Raw genomic sequence first — 18296 nt, 5'->3', positions numbered from 1 at the left:
TATGTTGAGAACACTGCGTCAGCACAGCAGGGCTCCCGACACAAAGTTCTCCTGCAAACTAAAAGAAAGAAAGAAATGCAGAGAAGGCAAAAAATGTAAAACTGTGCTCAACTTTTGTTGCAACACAATGTGACGTCATTTGGAAAGGCACTGCATTGGTCACTTTGTAGCTTGAATAGGGGTAATTGTACTGTTTAAATTATTACCGTGTCTCATTTTGCTGTGCAATGTGTTGGTATCAGATAAGCATTGATCTTGAAGTCGATGGATAAAATACTCAACTGGCAGTTATGGATTGTATTGCATCATTTCACTTCCACCTGAAACAACCCGTCTCCATCAGCATAGCCTCCTGTGTTTCTAATGCACAGGGTTCCAGACTAACTTTTTTTTTTTTTTTACAAGGAGTACTATAGCTCCTAACTAAAAAATGTTATGGGCACAGGCAGAAAAATTAGGGGCTCACACCTTAAATTGACCTGCAACGTAATGCCTTGGTAATAGATACAAAAACGACAATATTCTGTCTGATTTTAGTTCACAGTCACATTGTAATTGAATTGTGCTTTACAATTGGGCATTCAGAAATGTAAAAGTATTATTAATTTCAATATACTCTACCATTGCCTCTGCCTGATACCGGCTCTCCCTCGCTCTTCTGTCTTTTTTTTCTGAATTGGAGTAAAAAAAGTCCAGGTACTGTAGCCGTTGCATGACATGATCACCACATGTGTCTTAAATATATTTATACAGTATTTATACGCATATCTCGGTAATATTTATCACTTCAAATGTGTTTTTATATGCATTTCATTACACACATTAACGCCTATATTATGCTCATTTTCAGGTTCATAATTGCATTTTGAGGATTGGTTCTCTGTTTTAGCTACAGAGTGAGAAATCTTACTTCTATCTTTGTTGGGAGTGGCACATGCTCAGTAGTTAGGTAAAATCACATCCGCTAGATTACGCATTCTCCAATTTTGATCAGTACAAGGCAGGATTAGCTGGGAAGCTTCTTTTAAACGAGGGCCACTTGTGGAATATCTGCAGAACAGGGACATGGAAGTAGTAAATTTTGGAGATTATGGTCAACCAGTGTGTGTTGTAGAAGTGTTTTGCCATTGAGAATGAGCTAGCATGCTAGTGCTAGAATGTTAGCCACCTCATCTCGACCAGTTACATAGAAAGCCGTACAGATTTTGAACAGCTCACCCGGAGACTGAAGACAGACAACATTCAGGAAACTGTATCTCACTCAAAACAAAATGCATAGTTTTTTTTCCAAGTTTGTATGCGTGTGGAAGAACCAGAGACACAAAATAACACCCCTTATAAACAATATTATATATAAACATTTTTTTTTCATAATATGGGCACTCTAAGTGTTTTTTGCTCACCACTCGCCACTGTGGCAAGTGGTTTTCCAAAGTTAGTGACACCGCATTTTCATTAGCCGCTATTTTGTATGAAATTACATTATTATTATTATTATTATTATTATTATTAGGGACAGTTTGGTATGTATGGAATGGACTATGGGGAGGGTCATGTCTTTTTTCCCAATCGTATTGGAGGGTCATACAAAAATGTATTACTGGCGAAGGGAGTCTATTTTGACTCAAGATCCCATTCAGAAAAAGATTATTAATTATTATATATATATATATATTAATAATTTAATTCTTATAATAATATTACAATTTACTTGAAGAACTAGAACTATAACCTTTTTCTAATGACCACCAAAATAACATAAAATGTAGTCTCTAATACTCCAATGATGAAAATTTCATTAGCTGTGATAAGGCTTTGTGTAAAACTCCTTATGTATGAAAACATGCAACTGATAAAGATTAAGACATAAAAAGAGTATAGCTTCTTATAGCACAGCAGGGACGGAGAAGATTAATTGAAAGTGGGTTTGGATCGTGCACTCGCGTGTCACTTAAGCGGAGTCAGCAGCTGGCACGCGCCCTCTGTGACGAGAAGCAGAGCACACTGAGCAAAAGTCTGCTGTCCTGCTGCACGCAATCTCAACTTCTTCTACAATATTCCTGTCAAAAGGTTTTTTTCTGCTACAAACACAATGACTACCTTTTTCAATTTTGAAGTTATCGTCACACTGAAACAGAATTTGCAGCCCTCTTTGAATTATTTTCCAGTATGTTGAGACATACCAGTAGCCTACCAGCCTAAACAGTATCCTTTACAAAACCATGTATCTCTGTGGAATTCACATGAATATAAAGGGCAGAGGGTAAAAACATGCCACACACGGAACAAGAAAAAAAAACTTTGTCTATTTAGCTAATCACACTTGGTTATTCTGTACACACATGCTCTATTGACATGCAGCACAGCGAGTGGAGGTGTATGCTGGTTTAACATTGAAATTCCCAAATGTCTGTGCGTGTGTGTGTTACAATGTGTGTGTTTGTAACACGTTTTTGTGGCATGCACTTTCACAATGGGGTCAGTATTTCCGTGCACCTACAGAATGTGTCAGGGTGTTTCTGCTGTTTGTTTAATAGTAGCTGCTATTTAATAAGAACATACATCCCACTAACAACATTCCTGCACACTGGAGAATTCCAATGCCTTCAGCTCTACCAATAAGCTCTCACAAAGTTTTTTTAGGTCAGAGTCTGTATTGATTGGATGATTGTTCCTCTGGAGAAAAACAAGTGTGTGATCCTGACTGCATTATCATTTTCAGCCTATTTCTCGGCCTTTATTTGTAGCAAACACTCTTCTCATTATTGTAACAAAGGCAACTCACCAGAAGACCGTGGCGCTGCTCGCTTTCTGCTGGGGATTTTCTGTGGGCTTACTGTGCAGCAGGTCACGAAATGGCAGTCACAGGGGTTTCCTGTGGGTTAATAGTCGTTGAGTTAGAGTTGATCTCATTAAGAGTTGACCTCTGGCAGTGAACTGGCTTTGTTGTCTCAGGCTTAGATTGTCTGGAGACAGACAGGGTTGACACTTACAGGATGCTCAGAACTGTTTTCTGTGGAGAACAAGATCTGTATAAGATATGCAACATATTTAAGACCAAAATGCACTCCATTACAGTTCATTTCTGAAAGCTTGCAATCTGGTCAGCTCTTTATATGGAATTAAAATAGTAAAAACTTATAGTGCAATCTTTTTATTGTCATCTATAGTACAGGCCAAAAGTTTGAACACACCTTCTCATTCAATACATTTCGTTTATTTTAATGACTATTTACATTGTAGATTATCACTGAAGGCATCAAAACTATGAATGAACACATTGTACTGTACAAAAAAGTTTGAAATAACTGAAAACATGTCTTATATTCTAGTTTCTTTAAAGTAGCCACCCTTTGGTCTGATTGCTTCTTTGCACACTCTTGGCATTCTCTTGATGAGCGTCAAGAGGTAGTCACCTGAAGTGGTTTCCCAATAGTCTTGAAGGAGTTCCCAGAGATGCTCAGCACTTGTTGGCCCTTTTGCCTTCACTCTGCGGTCCAGCTCACCCCAAAACATCTCGATTGGGTTCAGGTTTGGTGACTGTGGAGGCGCAGCACACCATCACTCTCCTTCTTTGTCAAATAGCCCTTACACAGCCTGGAGGTATGTTTGGGGTCGTTGTCCTGTTGAAAAATAAATGACGGTCCATCTAAACCGGATGGGATGTTGCATGTCGCTGCAGGATGCTGTGGTAACCATGCTGGTTCAGGATGCCTTCAATTTTGAATAAATCCCCAACAGTGTCACCAGCAAAGCCCCCCCACACCATCACACCTCCTCCTCCATGCTTCACGGTGGGAACCAGGCATGTAGAATCCATCCAGTGACTTTTTTTCCGTCGCACAAAGACACGGCGGTTGAAACCAAAGATCTCAAACTTGGACTCATCAGACCAAAGCCCAGATTTCCACTGCTCTAATGTCCATTCCTTGTGTTTCTTGGCCCAAACAAAACTCTTCTGCTTGTTGCCTCTCCTTAGCAGTGGTTTCCTAGCTGCTATTTGACCATGAAGGCCTGATTCGCGCAGTTGTTGTGTTTTTATTAGGTTTCCCCCCTCCCCGTGTTTTTTGGTCCTGGGACACGTTCTTATGTCTCAGTGTATTGTTTGTTAATTGTATAACAAAAAATATTTGATCACAAAAAAATCACTTCCACACAAGCCAAGAAAAACTTTCTGAGGTAAGAGCTGGAAAGGAATATCTGTCTGCCTGCGTCTCTGTGTGTGTCTGTGTGTGCAGCACTCACTGTTGCAGAGGAGATGCATCGCAGAGAGAGAGAGAGAGAGAGAGAGAGAGAGAGAGAGAGAGAGAGAGAGGGATCGAGAAAGTCTAATCTCCCAATGTTTTTTTAGATTTTTTTAATTCAAGAAACACCTGTTAGACAGGGAAGCTGTGTATCTTTATTAATAAAACAAAATGACATGCATGCAGAAAAAGGACACTTTCTCTCGAGGAAGAATAAGGGCAGGTGCTCAAGCCCCTTTTGATTTCTATGTGCGCACACGTGACTGCTTTTTAGTGAGGAGGTCTGGGTGGATGGTATACAAAGCCTCTCGCTTTTGACTTTAGAGGCAGCACCATCTCATACCAAAAGTCAACAATGTTTGCTTTTTTAAACCCTGTGGGGTCTAAGCCATTTTTTCAAATTATTTGGGTTGCCTTATTTTCTTGATTAATAATGCTTGTACAACCTTAACCATGCATTGCACAATCAAGACATATTTTGTGGAGGACAACCCGTGAAATCAGTAAATGTACTGCAGGATGTTGAACAAATTGTTGACTATAAAGACAAAAAAAAACTAGTGCTTTCAAACGATTGAAATATTGAATTGCATTAATTAAAAATTACAAAGTCTGCTAGGCCAAAAATGTTAATCTTGCAATAAAAAAACAGAAGCTGTTAAAATGGGTTTGCGTTAATGCCGTCAGGAGACTGACACATTCTGACATGAAGCTTAGCGAAAGTTCAGCCAGGAAGACTATCTCATGTTACTCACTCATTCTCATTCACCTTCTTCTCCTTCTCCCTCTCCTCCTGCTTCTCATGTCAGGGGGCATGTTCAATCTCAAAATCGTATGCACCGTTTTGCTGTGGTTTCCTGGTTGAACGACAAGCTTTGAGATATGTTTTCTCTTTTTTGGTGGGTGTGAGTCTCTTGTTTATTGGTGTCACAGGTGATAACCAATCAGCAGAGATGTGTCTGTAAACAAGCTATTAAAAAGGCAGAGCGCTTGCGCACACAACAGGGTGTTCAACGCGTCCCCGTTTCAGTTTTTTTTTAAACGTTGCTACGTCGAGTAACCCCAACATTTTGTCCGGGTTTCTCTTAGTAGTTAAACCAACCTGATTTAGCCAAAGTTTCTATCAGCCAATCATAATCTTGCTGTCAATATTTAAATGTTCTCCTCTTTGTTGCTGTCAGCTCTCAGAGAGAGAGAGAGAGAGAGAGAGAAAAAGAGAGAGAGAAAATCATCCATGGGCCTCTGCCTTTCCAGCGCCCAGGTCTGAGCTCAGCAGATCTCGCTCTTCTTCTCATTCATCCAGATCACAGCATCCTCTTCATTCATCACCATCACCACCAGTGTCTAGACTCCATCAGGGGGGTATCCTACATACTCACTGCGTCTTCACCCGCTTTAAATTATGATGATGTCGCGGTGGGAATTTGATGATGTCCCAATCAAGTTCAAAATATTTTCTTGCAGTAAATCAGTTGTTTTATGGTCATGATTCATCTCGTAGCTGGTTTGCTTTATTTCAGACTCAAAACCCCTTTTATAAGCAAGTTTTAAAATGTCAATGGAAAATCAAATGGGGAAAACCACTTCCAGAACCAGAGCCTTTAAGAAGTATTGGTTAAACAAGTTTCCTCTATAAAAGTCACAAGAACATTTGTGAACATAGTCCATATAGCAGATGGAGTTTGGTCAGTTGTCTTCAAAACATGAACACCTCCATGACAACAGACCTCCAGAGGAAGCTCATAAGATCCTGTTGAAAATGCAAATAAATAGATTTTGAGTTAAGATTTTTTTGTTGTTGTAATTATTAGATGTTTCCAAGGTCAAGAATGGAATTTCACTCGCAAATAATGATATTGTAATAATAACTTGAAACTTTCAAATCATAGAATGTTTTTATCTTTTTTGGAAAGGGAGGTCATTTTAATATCATTCATAGTGCAACACTCCCTTGAGCAGTTAGGGATCAGCACCTTTGCTCAAGCTTGCTTTAGCGAGTGTTACTGGTGTTTGAAACTGAGTCAAAGCTTTTACCTCCACATCCAACTTGAGAGAAAATAAAAAGTTTCATGGCCAGCGGGGGTTTGTTAGTAGCAGCTTCAAACTTTGTACAGTGTACAGACTCACAGTCAGCTCTTTCCATACAGAATTAATCAGATGACGCCAAACGTAATACCATAATCTAATATTCCCTTAGAAATGGCCAGAACAGTATTGATTTTGCTGTACAGCCAATGTAAATGCCGATCTCTGCTATCACTTTTTGACCAGACGATGTAAGGCACCTGACAGCTTAATTTGACAGCCAAAGTGCCGGCACTGTTTAACCGATCGGCTCAAGCAAAATGCAACATGCTCGGCTTGTAGTCACTGCATCATTTTATTTTCACTACAAAGAACTTAGTATTAAATCATACATTTGTCTTAGAATTTCTTTACTTGTTTAAATAATTAAAAAGCCTATGAATTTATTTTAGACTGAAGTAGAATGTTCTGTTTTTTGCATGGCTCCAGAATATTTTAGGCAAACTGTGACTAAGAGCTCATAGTGATATATTACTGTCCCCTCAGAGATGAAAACAAGGGATATTGACTATTTCTGTAAATTGACTGGACTGGATCTTTTTTGCAGCCTCAAGGTGTGATGTCACCTGCCGTTTTTGTTTTCAAATTATCTGCGAAGATCTTATTAGTTAATCTGCTTTATTACCAAAGAGCTGGCTAATGCAATTAGGAATGTAGATCCCCGCTGTTTCACTGTGCTGCAAATAATTTTGTGACATTTGTTCAATAATGGGGTTTTAGTCAAAATTATGACCCAATTAGACTTAGTTTCACATTCATTTGATTTCACAGACCAGCTGGTTACTTTTCACCTCACATGTAATAACAGCAGAATTAATATCAGCCACAGTAATTGGGTTTCATGTTAAAGTTAAGTAAGTAATAGCAAAGAGGAGAGGCTAAAGGGAAAATATGATATTAAAACTGGGGGCAAAAAACTGCTCACTGCCGGAAATGGATAATTTATCTTTAAGAGGATGGAAGAAATTACAAGGGACTCAAAACTCTAATGAACCAATCAGGATATCTGTCTTCAGCATTTGAATGAATACTCCTGAAAATGAGGTCACAGATAATTTTCAAACTGTTTTACACACTGTTTATGCATTTTTATGCCTGCATTTATCAAAAGGTTTTTAGGCCTTATTCACATGCCGGGCTGTTGGAGGTAGAACAGTTTGCAGTACAGTGTGTGTGTGTGTGTGTGTGTTTGTGTGTGTGTGTCTGTGTGTTTGCCAGCCAGCCACCCCAACCTACCCCCTGCCCTTTGCAGCCTCTCTTCTACATTCTTTTCTTTTCCCAAATTGAAATTATGCCTCTGAGTTTATCTCCTCCATCAGCTCATCCCATTATTAATATTTAAAGCAACACCTTGTGCAAACTCACTCGTCAAAGAGAGAAAGCGATAGAATGAGGAAAGTGGGTGAGGGGATTGTGTCTGCTGGAATCCTTTAATCCAGGGGAATTAGCCGCCTAATAGTGAATCGCCATTTGTAGATTACAGGGCTTAAACTCCGGGGAGCGAACACTCTCTGACACCTTCTTAAACACTTAAGACATGGAAACTCTCTCTCTCTCTCTCTCACACACACACTCACACACACACACACACACACACACACACACACTCACACACACACATTGTGTGGATATTTAAGATTTCTATTAGTCTTTTACCTTGTTTATTATAGCACCATGTTAGTTTGACAGAGGTGACAACTCTGTTAATAACGCCACCTGGAAATCAAAAACATGAACTGAGAGGTTCCAGACTAAAGGCATCTGCAAAATAGTCTGGCGCTGCCAAGCTATAACATACCATAACCTCAATTATCTTACATATAACAATAATCTTGTAAATATGCTGATGACATGGTCTAATAAACAATACTTATAAAAGACAGGAGCAATGTTGAGCCAGTTATCAACAAATTATCGTTGTCCCTCAATCAGTGTATTTGCTCATTACACACACCGACACACACGCACACACACACACACACACATAGCCTACTCACACACATACTAGCTGTAATTTTGCCGTTAGCAGGAGTTGCATGCCAGGGGATCAAACAGCTACTATCTGGTCTTATTCTCATGATCATTTTGCAGACGATGAAAACGGTGTGTTGTCCCAAGCAGAGATAAGGCCCATACAGGAAACAGCACTGTGTGTTTTTAATATTCAGCAGGCAGTAAGTCATTTACTCCTCAGCACATAACTAGATGCTATCTTCTCTGCTTCCCTCACCCACCCGTGATGAGTGAACAAATACAAAGAGGATAGAAAAGGAGGACGGAGGAAGAGATCAGTTGCTGCCTGTTCTTTAAATTAAAGAAAAAAACACATTCAGTTTCTACATTACAGTACATTATATATATTTTTTTAAATTTAAGTATTTCTTTTGACAAAATTACAAATTTATATAATATTCATATTTTGCATTTGTGATATATTTTTGTATGTATATATATAATAAATGCATGATATACTAAATATGATATGTGATGTGTAGTATATACCTATATATCATATTTAATACATCATGCATTTATGGTAATTTATTTATCACAAAACATGTTTCCCTTTTTTTTTTAATCAAAGGCATTGTTCATTGCATTAAGAGTCTATTCCTCCTCATCATCCTCATCTTCCCCTAACCATGCTACTTAAATTGCCATCCATAATCATTATAAGGGCATCTTACACTGTACTTTTTTGCCAACTGAAAATACACAAAAACAAATTAGGAAAGCCATGCATCCTCTGAATGCCATAGGTTACATTCCATTGAGCTAGGATCACCCTAGACGCCACAATAGATAATTTTATTCAAGTAGATCGAGGTTTAACAAATGTGCTTTCTACAATGGAATTTTATAACAACTTATTACAATTTGTAATGGCTACTATGGGGACTATCATCACACATAAATACCATTGGGCTCATTAAATCGACAAGATTCTCAGTATTCCATTCATACCCAATTCATGCAATATTGTTTAGGGACCCAAGTATGCATAAATATTAAAATGCACCCTTTTAGAAGGGAAAAAAAACGGAAATAATAAATGTGTACTACCTGCATGAAGATGCTTGTTTTCTTTTTAAAACTGCTTGTGATTAGTATAAAGTGAACATGTCTGTAAAGGGCAGGCTTGTGGGTACCCATTTTATTCAGAAATCCTGAGGTCAGAGGTCAAGGGACTTCTTTGAAATGGCCATTGCTGTTTTCCCCTTACCAAACTGTTGCACCCTATCTGGCAAGCTGGCATGGCAGGGTTGGTCCCAATTCAATTCAATTCAATTTCAATTCAATTCAATTTTATTTATAGTATCAATCAATAACAAAAATTATCTCAAGACACTTTACAGATAGACCACACTCCGTAATTTACAAGGACCCAACAGTCTAGTTTCCTCCAGAGCAAGCAACAGTGCGACAGTGGCGGGGGAAAACTTCCTTTTAGGCAGAAACCTCGTCAGACCCAGGTCTTTGGTAGGCGGTGTCTGAGGGGCCCGGTTGGGGTTAGAATGAAAGTGGCAAAAAAAAAATAGAAAAAAATTAGTAGTTTGTAGCAGTTCTTTGTGGTAGTTCATGGCATAGCAGGACGCTGTGCAGCATTACAAGGCACAGCAGGACGTAGCAGGACTACAGCGTAGCAGGGCACCACAGTGTAGCAGTTGAACATGGCATCACAGAACGTGTAGCGGAACCATGGCAATAGCTGCTACCCTGATTTCGGAGCCTCTCTATGCATTCTTCAGATTGTCTAGTTTTACAGAAAACCACAATCTTGGAAATTAATTTGAATAAATAGGCCTACCGCTGAGCCACAGCCGTCTTGTGATCAGACAAAACTCTGGTTAAGGTTTGGTTAGGTTTTACTCAAAACCACTTGGTTACGTTAACTGAAAGATCATGGTTTGAGTTAAATTACATTCTTAGTTCAGAGTTAGGGATACATTGTGATTTGGGTTGAAATTGGTACACAGTCTTTAATGTTACCTGACTTCATCCTTTGCGCCTGTCATAATTACTACAGTCACTTGAAGGCCTTTTCACTTGAACATGAAAATATGTAATAATGCTAAAACACCACATTTTGTTGTTTGTCTTCAGAGCCTCGGAGGAAAGTTTCAAGAGTTTTAATTTAGAATGAAACATTTTCACTAGTGCTTTTGAAATGAAATTTTCCTAAATTGCTGCAATATTAAAACACTTTCCCTTCTTAAACTCATATTTAGTTTTAGGTAGATCTGCAGGTGGTTTTCCGCTATAATTTTCCAGTAGGCCTACTGTGCTTCTTATGAGAATAGTAATCCCCTCTATAGGAACCTAGAGATAGGCATGGAGAACTTTCCATAAAATCCTCTCTCAATGCAAATCAAACCAGCTATTATGGTAACTGAAATAAAACCATGCCAGCCTCTAGGTATGGTGAAGGGTATGTGATGATGGGGGGTATTTTAACTCCAAAGGCCAAGGAAAATGTATCAGGATCCATATTATCCTGGATCCATGAAATAAGTGGGCTTTAATATTAAACATCTGCCTGCCTCTATGGGAATTTAACATAGGGGTGTGTATACTTATGCCCCCTGTAGTTTAAGGAAGAACATTTATTTATTTATGATACATAATTAATTCACAAAGAAAATTGGTGTCCTTAAAGGTTGGATTTTTCCTCAATCAATTTCCATAAGATGATTTTGTTATTCCTCTTTTTAGTCAACTTAGACATGGCAAGCAAGGCTGACACACGCACACACACACACAAACTTTGGTACAGCACATGCACTGTTGCAATAATGTACAAATACACAAACTAATTTCACAGTCCCTCCACACATAACAATACACACATACACACAAATACACACCTGTCCCTAAGGCAGGCAAACTGCCCACATACTGCGCCTGTGAACTGGTGTCAAATAGTGCCAGCCTGCCTATGCTGAGGTGGACAACATGAAATATACAATGTGGTTTGTGTCGCCTCAGAGTACTGTACACTTGGTTTAATATGATCACATAAAGAACCACATAACAACACAGCTAAGGAGGAAGGCTGAAACACACACACACACACACACACACACACACACACACACACACACATTGGCGAGTGGTCCACTGTCCGGGATCAAGCCAAGGTCAGCTGTATGATTAGCACACATTGTGTGGTAAATGAGACCAAGGTGTCACTGTAAATCCAGCTGTCCAACTGGCATCTACTGTAACCAGTGGTCCATTCCAGACTGCTCTACTAGTATTTGTGTGTCCTAATAAAGTTAACCATTTTGTCAAATGATCCAACATTAAAGGTAAAAACTATTAAGTAATTGTGAACAAAGTGATTATCCCATCACCAAAACACAAAACCCAGGATTGGAACATGGTTTAATTTAAAAATTGACTCACAGCATAAAAAGGGTCACTTCAGCCAAAATACAAATACATAAATAATAACAGGATAAATCATGATTATTTGAATCTTAAAAAAATACATTCTTATCATGTATCTCTACTTGAATCTTAAAGTAGTGGTGAGTGAGAATGTAATTTTTGAAACATAGTTTTTGGGTGAACCAAACCTTTACAATACGGACAAACTTAGAAAACTGAATCCACTTTCACAATGCTTTATTTTGCTGTGAAAGGTTCGTTAACATCAATTAAAATGCAAACTAAACATTTCCATATCACGTCAAACACTTCAGGTTTTCATACAGCGGCTGAATTCTGAGGTGTTATTGGCTCACCATATCGTACTGTCGTTGTTCTGTATACTGAACACAATGTTCAGTATACAGAACAAGGACACTACGATATGGTGGAGGTAAGCAGTACGGCACATATCGTAACAGCTTTGTTTAATTCAATAAAGTCTAATTTTTTTTTTTATATCCTCACTAATGAGAGTTTGTATTTTATCAGTAAAGGCCACAAACTAGAACATGCTGTGTCGGTGAAAAGGCAATATCAACAAAAAGGTGCTTGCACACAGAGTTAATGCAACATAAAGTATGACAGGGCATCATTGTGGCCTAGAGTGACGCCCACCAATAATATAACCTTATAGTATTTGTGAAGAGCAGCCCATGCTTTACACATCAAAACCACTCGTATAATGTATCTCATGCTTCTGTTTTCATGTCTTACTGTTGCATTCTGAGAAGATGTAGTCAAAGACAAAGTTGGACATTTGGACAACAAAATGTGTTGTATTATTCTTAGCCAGGCACCTTAGTTGCATGTCTTCCTTTTCTCTGTCTTTCTCTGTCCCACTCTCTCTCTCTCTAACCCCAAATTTCATGTCCATTTCTATACTCGTCGTATGATCATATACACATATAATCATCATCAGGTGCTCAACCTGTAACCAAGAAAGTCCTTTTGACTTTTCCTGATTCAATGCTGGTTTCATAACATGCCCTACCATTCATTTTGTCAAATTGTTGACAGTTATGACACCAAAAAAAATCTGTGATATCAGTTACATATTTTCTTGGATGAGACCCAATACATCAAGGAGTGAAAGTAATGTAATTATATAACTTTATTCAAATGAAGGATGCCTTTTCATTTTTTTATTTTCAGAAAATGCTATTTCATTAGTTTTATTTGTTTTTGCCATTGTTTAAAAAGCATAAATATGGCCCTTATAAACATGGACATATCATGTATGAATCTAGTCATATAATTATCACTTCATTTCATTTAGAATTTATTGAAATTTAGCATCCCTGCTTCCACCTCACATTCTTCCAATTGTCGTCATTAACATTGTTAATATTCCAAACTTTTCTGGGCCCCGAGCAGAATCCGATGAAATAACATCATGTACTTTGGTTCAGGGCAAATTAAAGGTGTTCAAGTGTTAGATGGAAGCTTTTTTTTGAGAGTGTAGATTCCAGGCTGTACGGTGTCATGTAAAATATATGATTTTTCTTATGGACCCTCACAGTGCTCCTTAAGCATACTGACGAAGCATTACCACAGGCTATGGAGAGAGAGAAAGAGAAATGGAGAAACAGAAGGACAGAGATGGGCAGAGAGATAGACACATTTATTTGATGGGGGTAAAGTCCAGTTACTCAGTTGACTTGACGTCAATGAGGGAAGGCTTGTCTTTGGCTATGAATGTAAGCTGATTCGTAGATGAGGATCTCAACCTAGCACAGACGCAGTGTGGCATGACAGGTTGCCATGTCTCTTTCATGAGGTGTAGCTGTTGAGTTTGACTCTGTTTGGATTGTGTGGTCCTGCAGACAGTCAGACTGACCTTTCTGACATCAACTTGATTAAATGTTAAAATGGCAAGAGGTTTTGGGGATTGCTCGACATGCACCCGTCACGCCCGTCCTTGTCTTGATGGACATTGATCTTGCCCAAAGACATGTGCTTAAGGTGGATAAAGGACCAACTAGACTGGATAAAACTTTTACAGATACTGTTTCAAATTACACTGTAGTAACTGGTAGGTTATCTGTATGCACATGTGAGTCTGTGAACAAATTAAATTACTGTAAGAAATGCTTTAATTGGATGAACATGCTATAGTCTCTGGTTGTTACTGTTCAGGTTTCATTAATTACAGTGGGCTGTTTGTTTACACCAGGGCTTTATTTTAGAAGTCTCAAAACATGTTCTTGCTGCCTGTCCAGTCAGAGCAATTGTCACAGAATCAGTCTTTGCTATTTTTTATTAAATTAATTTTAACTAATTTGCACTGTATATACGTCTTTAATTATTCTACCGTGATGAGATTGATCTTACATATAACATGTAACAGACTTGCAGAAATTGTGCGGACATCACAGAAAAAGCTTAGACATTGCAAAGGAAAGTAAAGGGCTCACAAAAGGATTTGATATCGGTGTGTGTGACTTACGATCCCCAGATGAGGCAGCCTGGGTTGTGTGAGGTGCACTCAAAAGTTGTGGTGGGAGGGACGGTGGGGTTTTCAGTCCCCAGGGAGACAGAATTACCCATCTGACTGCGGATAAATCAGCTCGCAGCACACAGGAAATTTATGAGTCACACTTGATAGATAAAACAGAGAGCAACTCAACGGGGATTCTCGCCCTCCCTCTTGTAACTCCTCTTCCTCTCATCCCTCTATCCGCTTATGTCCACTAATTTGGCTGTCTGCCTTCAGTTTTTTCACTTTTCTCTCTCATCCCCTGTTCCCACTCAGTCCTCCTACTCTGTTAAATCCGTCCATTCTGTAATTTCCTCTCTGCAGAGTCAGTTTGTTCCCCCACTCATCCCCTTCTCTTATTTACTGAGCAGAGAGCAGGAATAGAGGAGCAGTAATGATAGCATGACAAAAAAGGTTTGTTGTTTCTGCGTCTGCTCACCACTCTGTATTATCTCCCTCTGGGTTCCTCCTGGGCCTTCTTTTCTCATTATTTTCAACTCTCTCTTTCCAGTTTTATTCCATTTCAATAATGCTTTAGCTTGATGCCTCTTTTCCTCTCCTCTTTTTTCCTCTCCTACCCTCTTACGTCTAGATCAGGGGTCTTCAACCGGGGGTCCGCGACCCCTACGGGGTCCACGGAGGTACTGCATGGGGGTCGCGAAAGTTTTGGTTGATTAGACTTTTTTTTATATCCCCCCCCCCCGCAATTTTTTCCACTAATTGAAATGTCCACCCTACTCACTGTGCCTCGCACATGTTTAAAATAAAAACATGAATATATGAACCTGTGTATTATTTGAGTATCTTAGTATTGAATGCACAATAACAAGGTACATTTACACATGGCACTATAGGACCAGTTTGATATAACACAATTTTATACAATATATATAATTAGGGGGTCCCCGCTCCATCTTGCCATCAGTTTGGGGGTCCTTGGCCTGGAAAACGTTGAAGACCCCTGGTCTAGATTAAATAAAAAGCAGGCTTTGATGCTCTAAAGAACGAAATAATTCTGCTTAAGGAAACCACCCCTAACTTCTCCCTGCTCAAGTTTTCAAATCTTCTTGAAAATTCATGCTCACACACAAAGTGGTTTTGCTGCTTATTCATGCCTCCTTCTTTCCTTCTTCCCTCTTTTTCTTTCTCTCTCTTGTTTCTGAAATTCACCAGCACTGCAAAACAGCATCTCTGTAATGCTTGCTGCTGACATGGCCAAAACATCCCGCCTCTGGGAAACGTAGTTTGCATCCACCCGCCTCATTTCCCAAGATGCTTCAGGCCTCCTCTGCGTCTATAAATCAGATGCACTTGATCCACAGAAATGCAAATGTTAGCGGTGGTGCACTTACATTCTCCCAGAGATATATTACTGACTCTTGCAGTGTGTGTGTTTGTGTGTGTGTGTGTGTGTGTGTGTGTGTGTGTGTGTGTGTGTGTGTTTGTTTGTTGTTTGTTTGTTTGTTTGAGTGTGTGCGTAAGGCTAAGAGATGTATTGCTGTCAACCATTGGGAGTGCTAAAGCAGAACAGGGCAGATTGAGAATTGCATTTCCGTGACTGAATATAAAAAGCCACTGGACTGCGTCCTGACGATTGGGGACTTATTTTGTTTCTGAATGCATGAAGATAAAGAAGAAAATTTAGTCTATTTCACCCTTTTCTCTACTTCTCCGCAGCAATTCATCCGGTTTGGCTGAAAAAACAGAGGGAGCGTGTGTGTGTGTGTGTGTGCGTGCGTGTTATGGAGAGAAGAAGGGAAAAGAGGATTTCTCTAAAAAAGGTGAGGTAAAACAAGTGATGAAGAACAATATAAGGAGTGATGAGTACCTGACGTCTGCCATGGCCTCTTGGCTGGGCAGCTGGGGCATCAATGATGGATTTTCCTTTAACAGATTTGCTGAACATTAAAGTCTCCATCCCTTCACTGTCCTCTGGGTAGCTCTCGTTGCCTCACGGCCCACCGACGGGGCCTCTGTCCCAGGCTGCTCCCCTGCGTCGAACCCTGATGTCAACCAAGTTTGGATGAAATACTGCCATGTCATGCCCTCTATTACGCCTCTGAAGAGGGGAGAAGAGAGGAGTAAGAGAAGAAAGTATGGCTGGGTATTAATGGGTATTTATTCTAAAAACCCTTTTTGGTTCTGATCAAGTTGTGTGAGTATTGAAAAATGCAAGGAGTTGTCACTGAATGTCTGGTCAGGCCCTGTCTCCTAAAATAATGCTAAAATACTTAAATGAGAGATAAAAAGGAGTTATTTTGCTACTACCTGCAAAAAAGTAGTTTCAGAAGTGTGCTGGAATTCGTGAAAAAACATTACCTTCACAATGTGATGGTAAACGTTTTGTTTACTTGAGTTGATTCTGAAGTCTTAGGTACGTAACAAGCACAACCACTTTCATCCGCTCCATTGTTTTATACAATTAATTTGCAATCTGAAAAGTGTATGTCTGTTGTTGTCTTTTGTTACCAAGAGTTGGCGGTGGGAGGTTCAATTGCTCTTTACGCTGAATATGAAAAAAGGGCTGTTCACCAAGCTCAGTGCCCGGCGGGTGAACCTTTCCCTGAGCTATTGTCAATAAAATAAATCATATTCCTGAGATCAAAATACTGAGGGAAGTTTAGAAAGAATGAAGAATGAATGGACTTGCTTAATAATTGGCCATGTGGATTTCAAGAGGGTCAAAGACTGCATACAGACAAGGTCCGTTACTAATCTCCTCTGTATTGTTCCCAGTTTAGTATATGTGCTACATTTTGTAACACTCGTTCCCGTACCGTTACCTGCAGAGCTTGTCTCCAAATGACTTATGCTTGAACCTGTATGCTATTTTATTTGGTTTGTTATGGGCATTGTGCAGTGTGACTTAGGTCCTCCCGCAATACTGAAGCTAATTGGCTTTTAAATAGAGATGCAAACACAATACATATGTATATATCTGCATATGAAATATGTTACTGTAATAGTATTACTTTTCACAGTAACGAGTAGTGCAAGGGATTACAATATCCAAAACAGTAATTATATTACAGTTACTAATCCAATTAACACTGTGTTACTGTGTTACCCGAATGTGATTTGTATTTTGTCCAAGGTCAGCTTTCTTAAAAGATGACGTGACGTGCATGCTTGTCATAATTTAGCGTGCAGCAGGTCAGGGCCAGGGCAGATAACGTCACATTGGCTACTAGCCAAAAAGCTTAAACAGCTGGAAGTATTGTCATTATATGAAGGCTTTGATCCGAGCGGGACTATTGATGACACTCAGCGACTAGCAGTGCGGCTTCCCTCTCCTCTCTCACCTTGTGCACGCAGGCACAGCGAGTTACTATGGTTATGGCAATCTGCGTTATCAAGTACTTTTCATGTTACAAAAAAAGTAACCAGTAAATGTGCGATAGTTTCCATAACATGTAGTTCTGCAGTTTTGCTGATTGTTAACTCCTCCTGTAAGGTTAATTATTGTTCCAATAAATGGAATGAGTTCTAAAGGAGCTTGCAGGTTTTGGTTTTTGTTTGGGGGGAAGATAAATTATTATAGTAACATATCTAATTACTTCAGATACTATAATATAAGTAATAATAATAATAAGTAAAGTAATATTGTTTTATTGAGTCATAAGTAAAGAGCAACATATTTCACTTTCTGAGTAGCTTGCCCAACACTGATTAGTTGGCAGTGGACACATTACAAAAGTGTAAATTATAAGGTTTCTGTCAATACCCAGAAATTTAAAGAGTTAAAGCTTCACCTTGAACAGACTTTAAGTACATGTAAGTACATTGAGATTATAATGCCTCTCTTTTACGTTAATTTTGAATGCAGGACTGTGTGGGTGGTTTTACCATATGGCATTGGTAGGCAATTACATGGGGTCTCGTCTGCATTAGTTTATTTACAGTTTATTAAGCTGTTCAAGTTCATTGGGCACACAGCAATACACCTGCCAATTGTGAAGTAGATTGGATTGGCTGTTTTTGAGATATACGAAATACAGACACACCACACACACACACACACACACACACACACACACACACACACACACACACACACA

General features: G+C 39.1%; 1 protein-coding gene and 1 long non-coding RNA gene across 8 annotated transcripts in view; both read left to right on the top strand.

Annotated features, from left to right (window-relative positions):
- LOC116704612 (RNA binding protein fox-1 homolog 3-like) overlaps nt 1-18296 on the top strand; it is a 751296-nt gene that overhangs the window by 517734 nt on the left and 215266 nt on the right. The window lies entirely within an intron of this gene.
- Nucleotides 4673-17438, top strand: LOC116704640 (uncharacterized). Its single transcript, XR_004335731.1, has 3 exons — nt 4673-4683; nt 10013-10015; nt 17205-17438. It is a non-coding gene; the product is annotated as an uncharacterized LOC116704640 (long non-coding RNA).

The sequence above is a fragment of the Etheostoma spectabile genome, chromosome 16, assembly GCF_008692095.1.
Source record: "Etheostoma spectabile isolate EspeVRDwgs_2016 chromosome 16, UIUC_Espe_1.0, whole genome shotgun sequence".
Classification (NCBI taxonomy): Eukaryota; Metazoa; Chordata; class Actinopteri; order Perciformes; family Percidae; genus Etheostoma; species Etheostoma spectabile.
The sequence above is the reverse complement of the archived record's forward strand: the minus strand, read 5'-3'. Positions and strand labels throughout refer to the sequence as shown.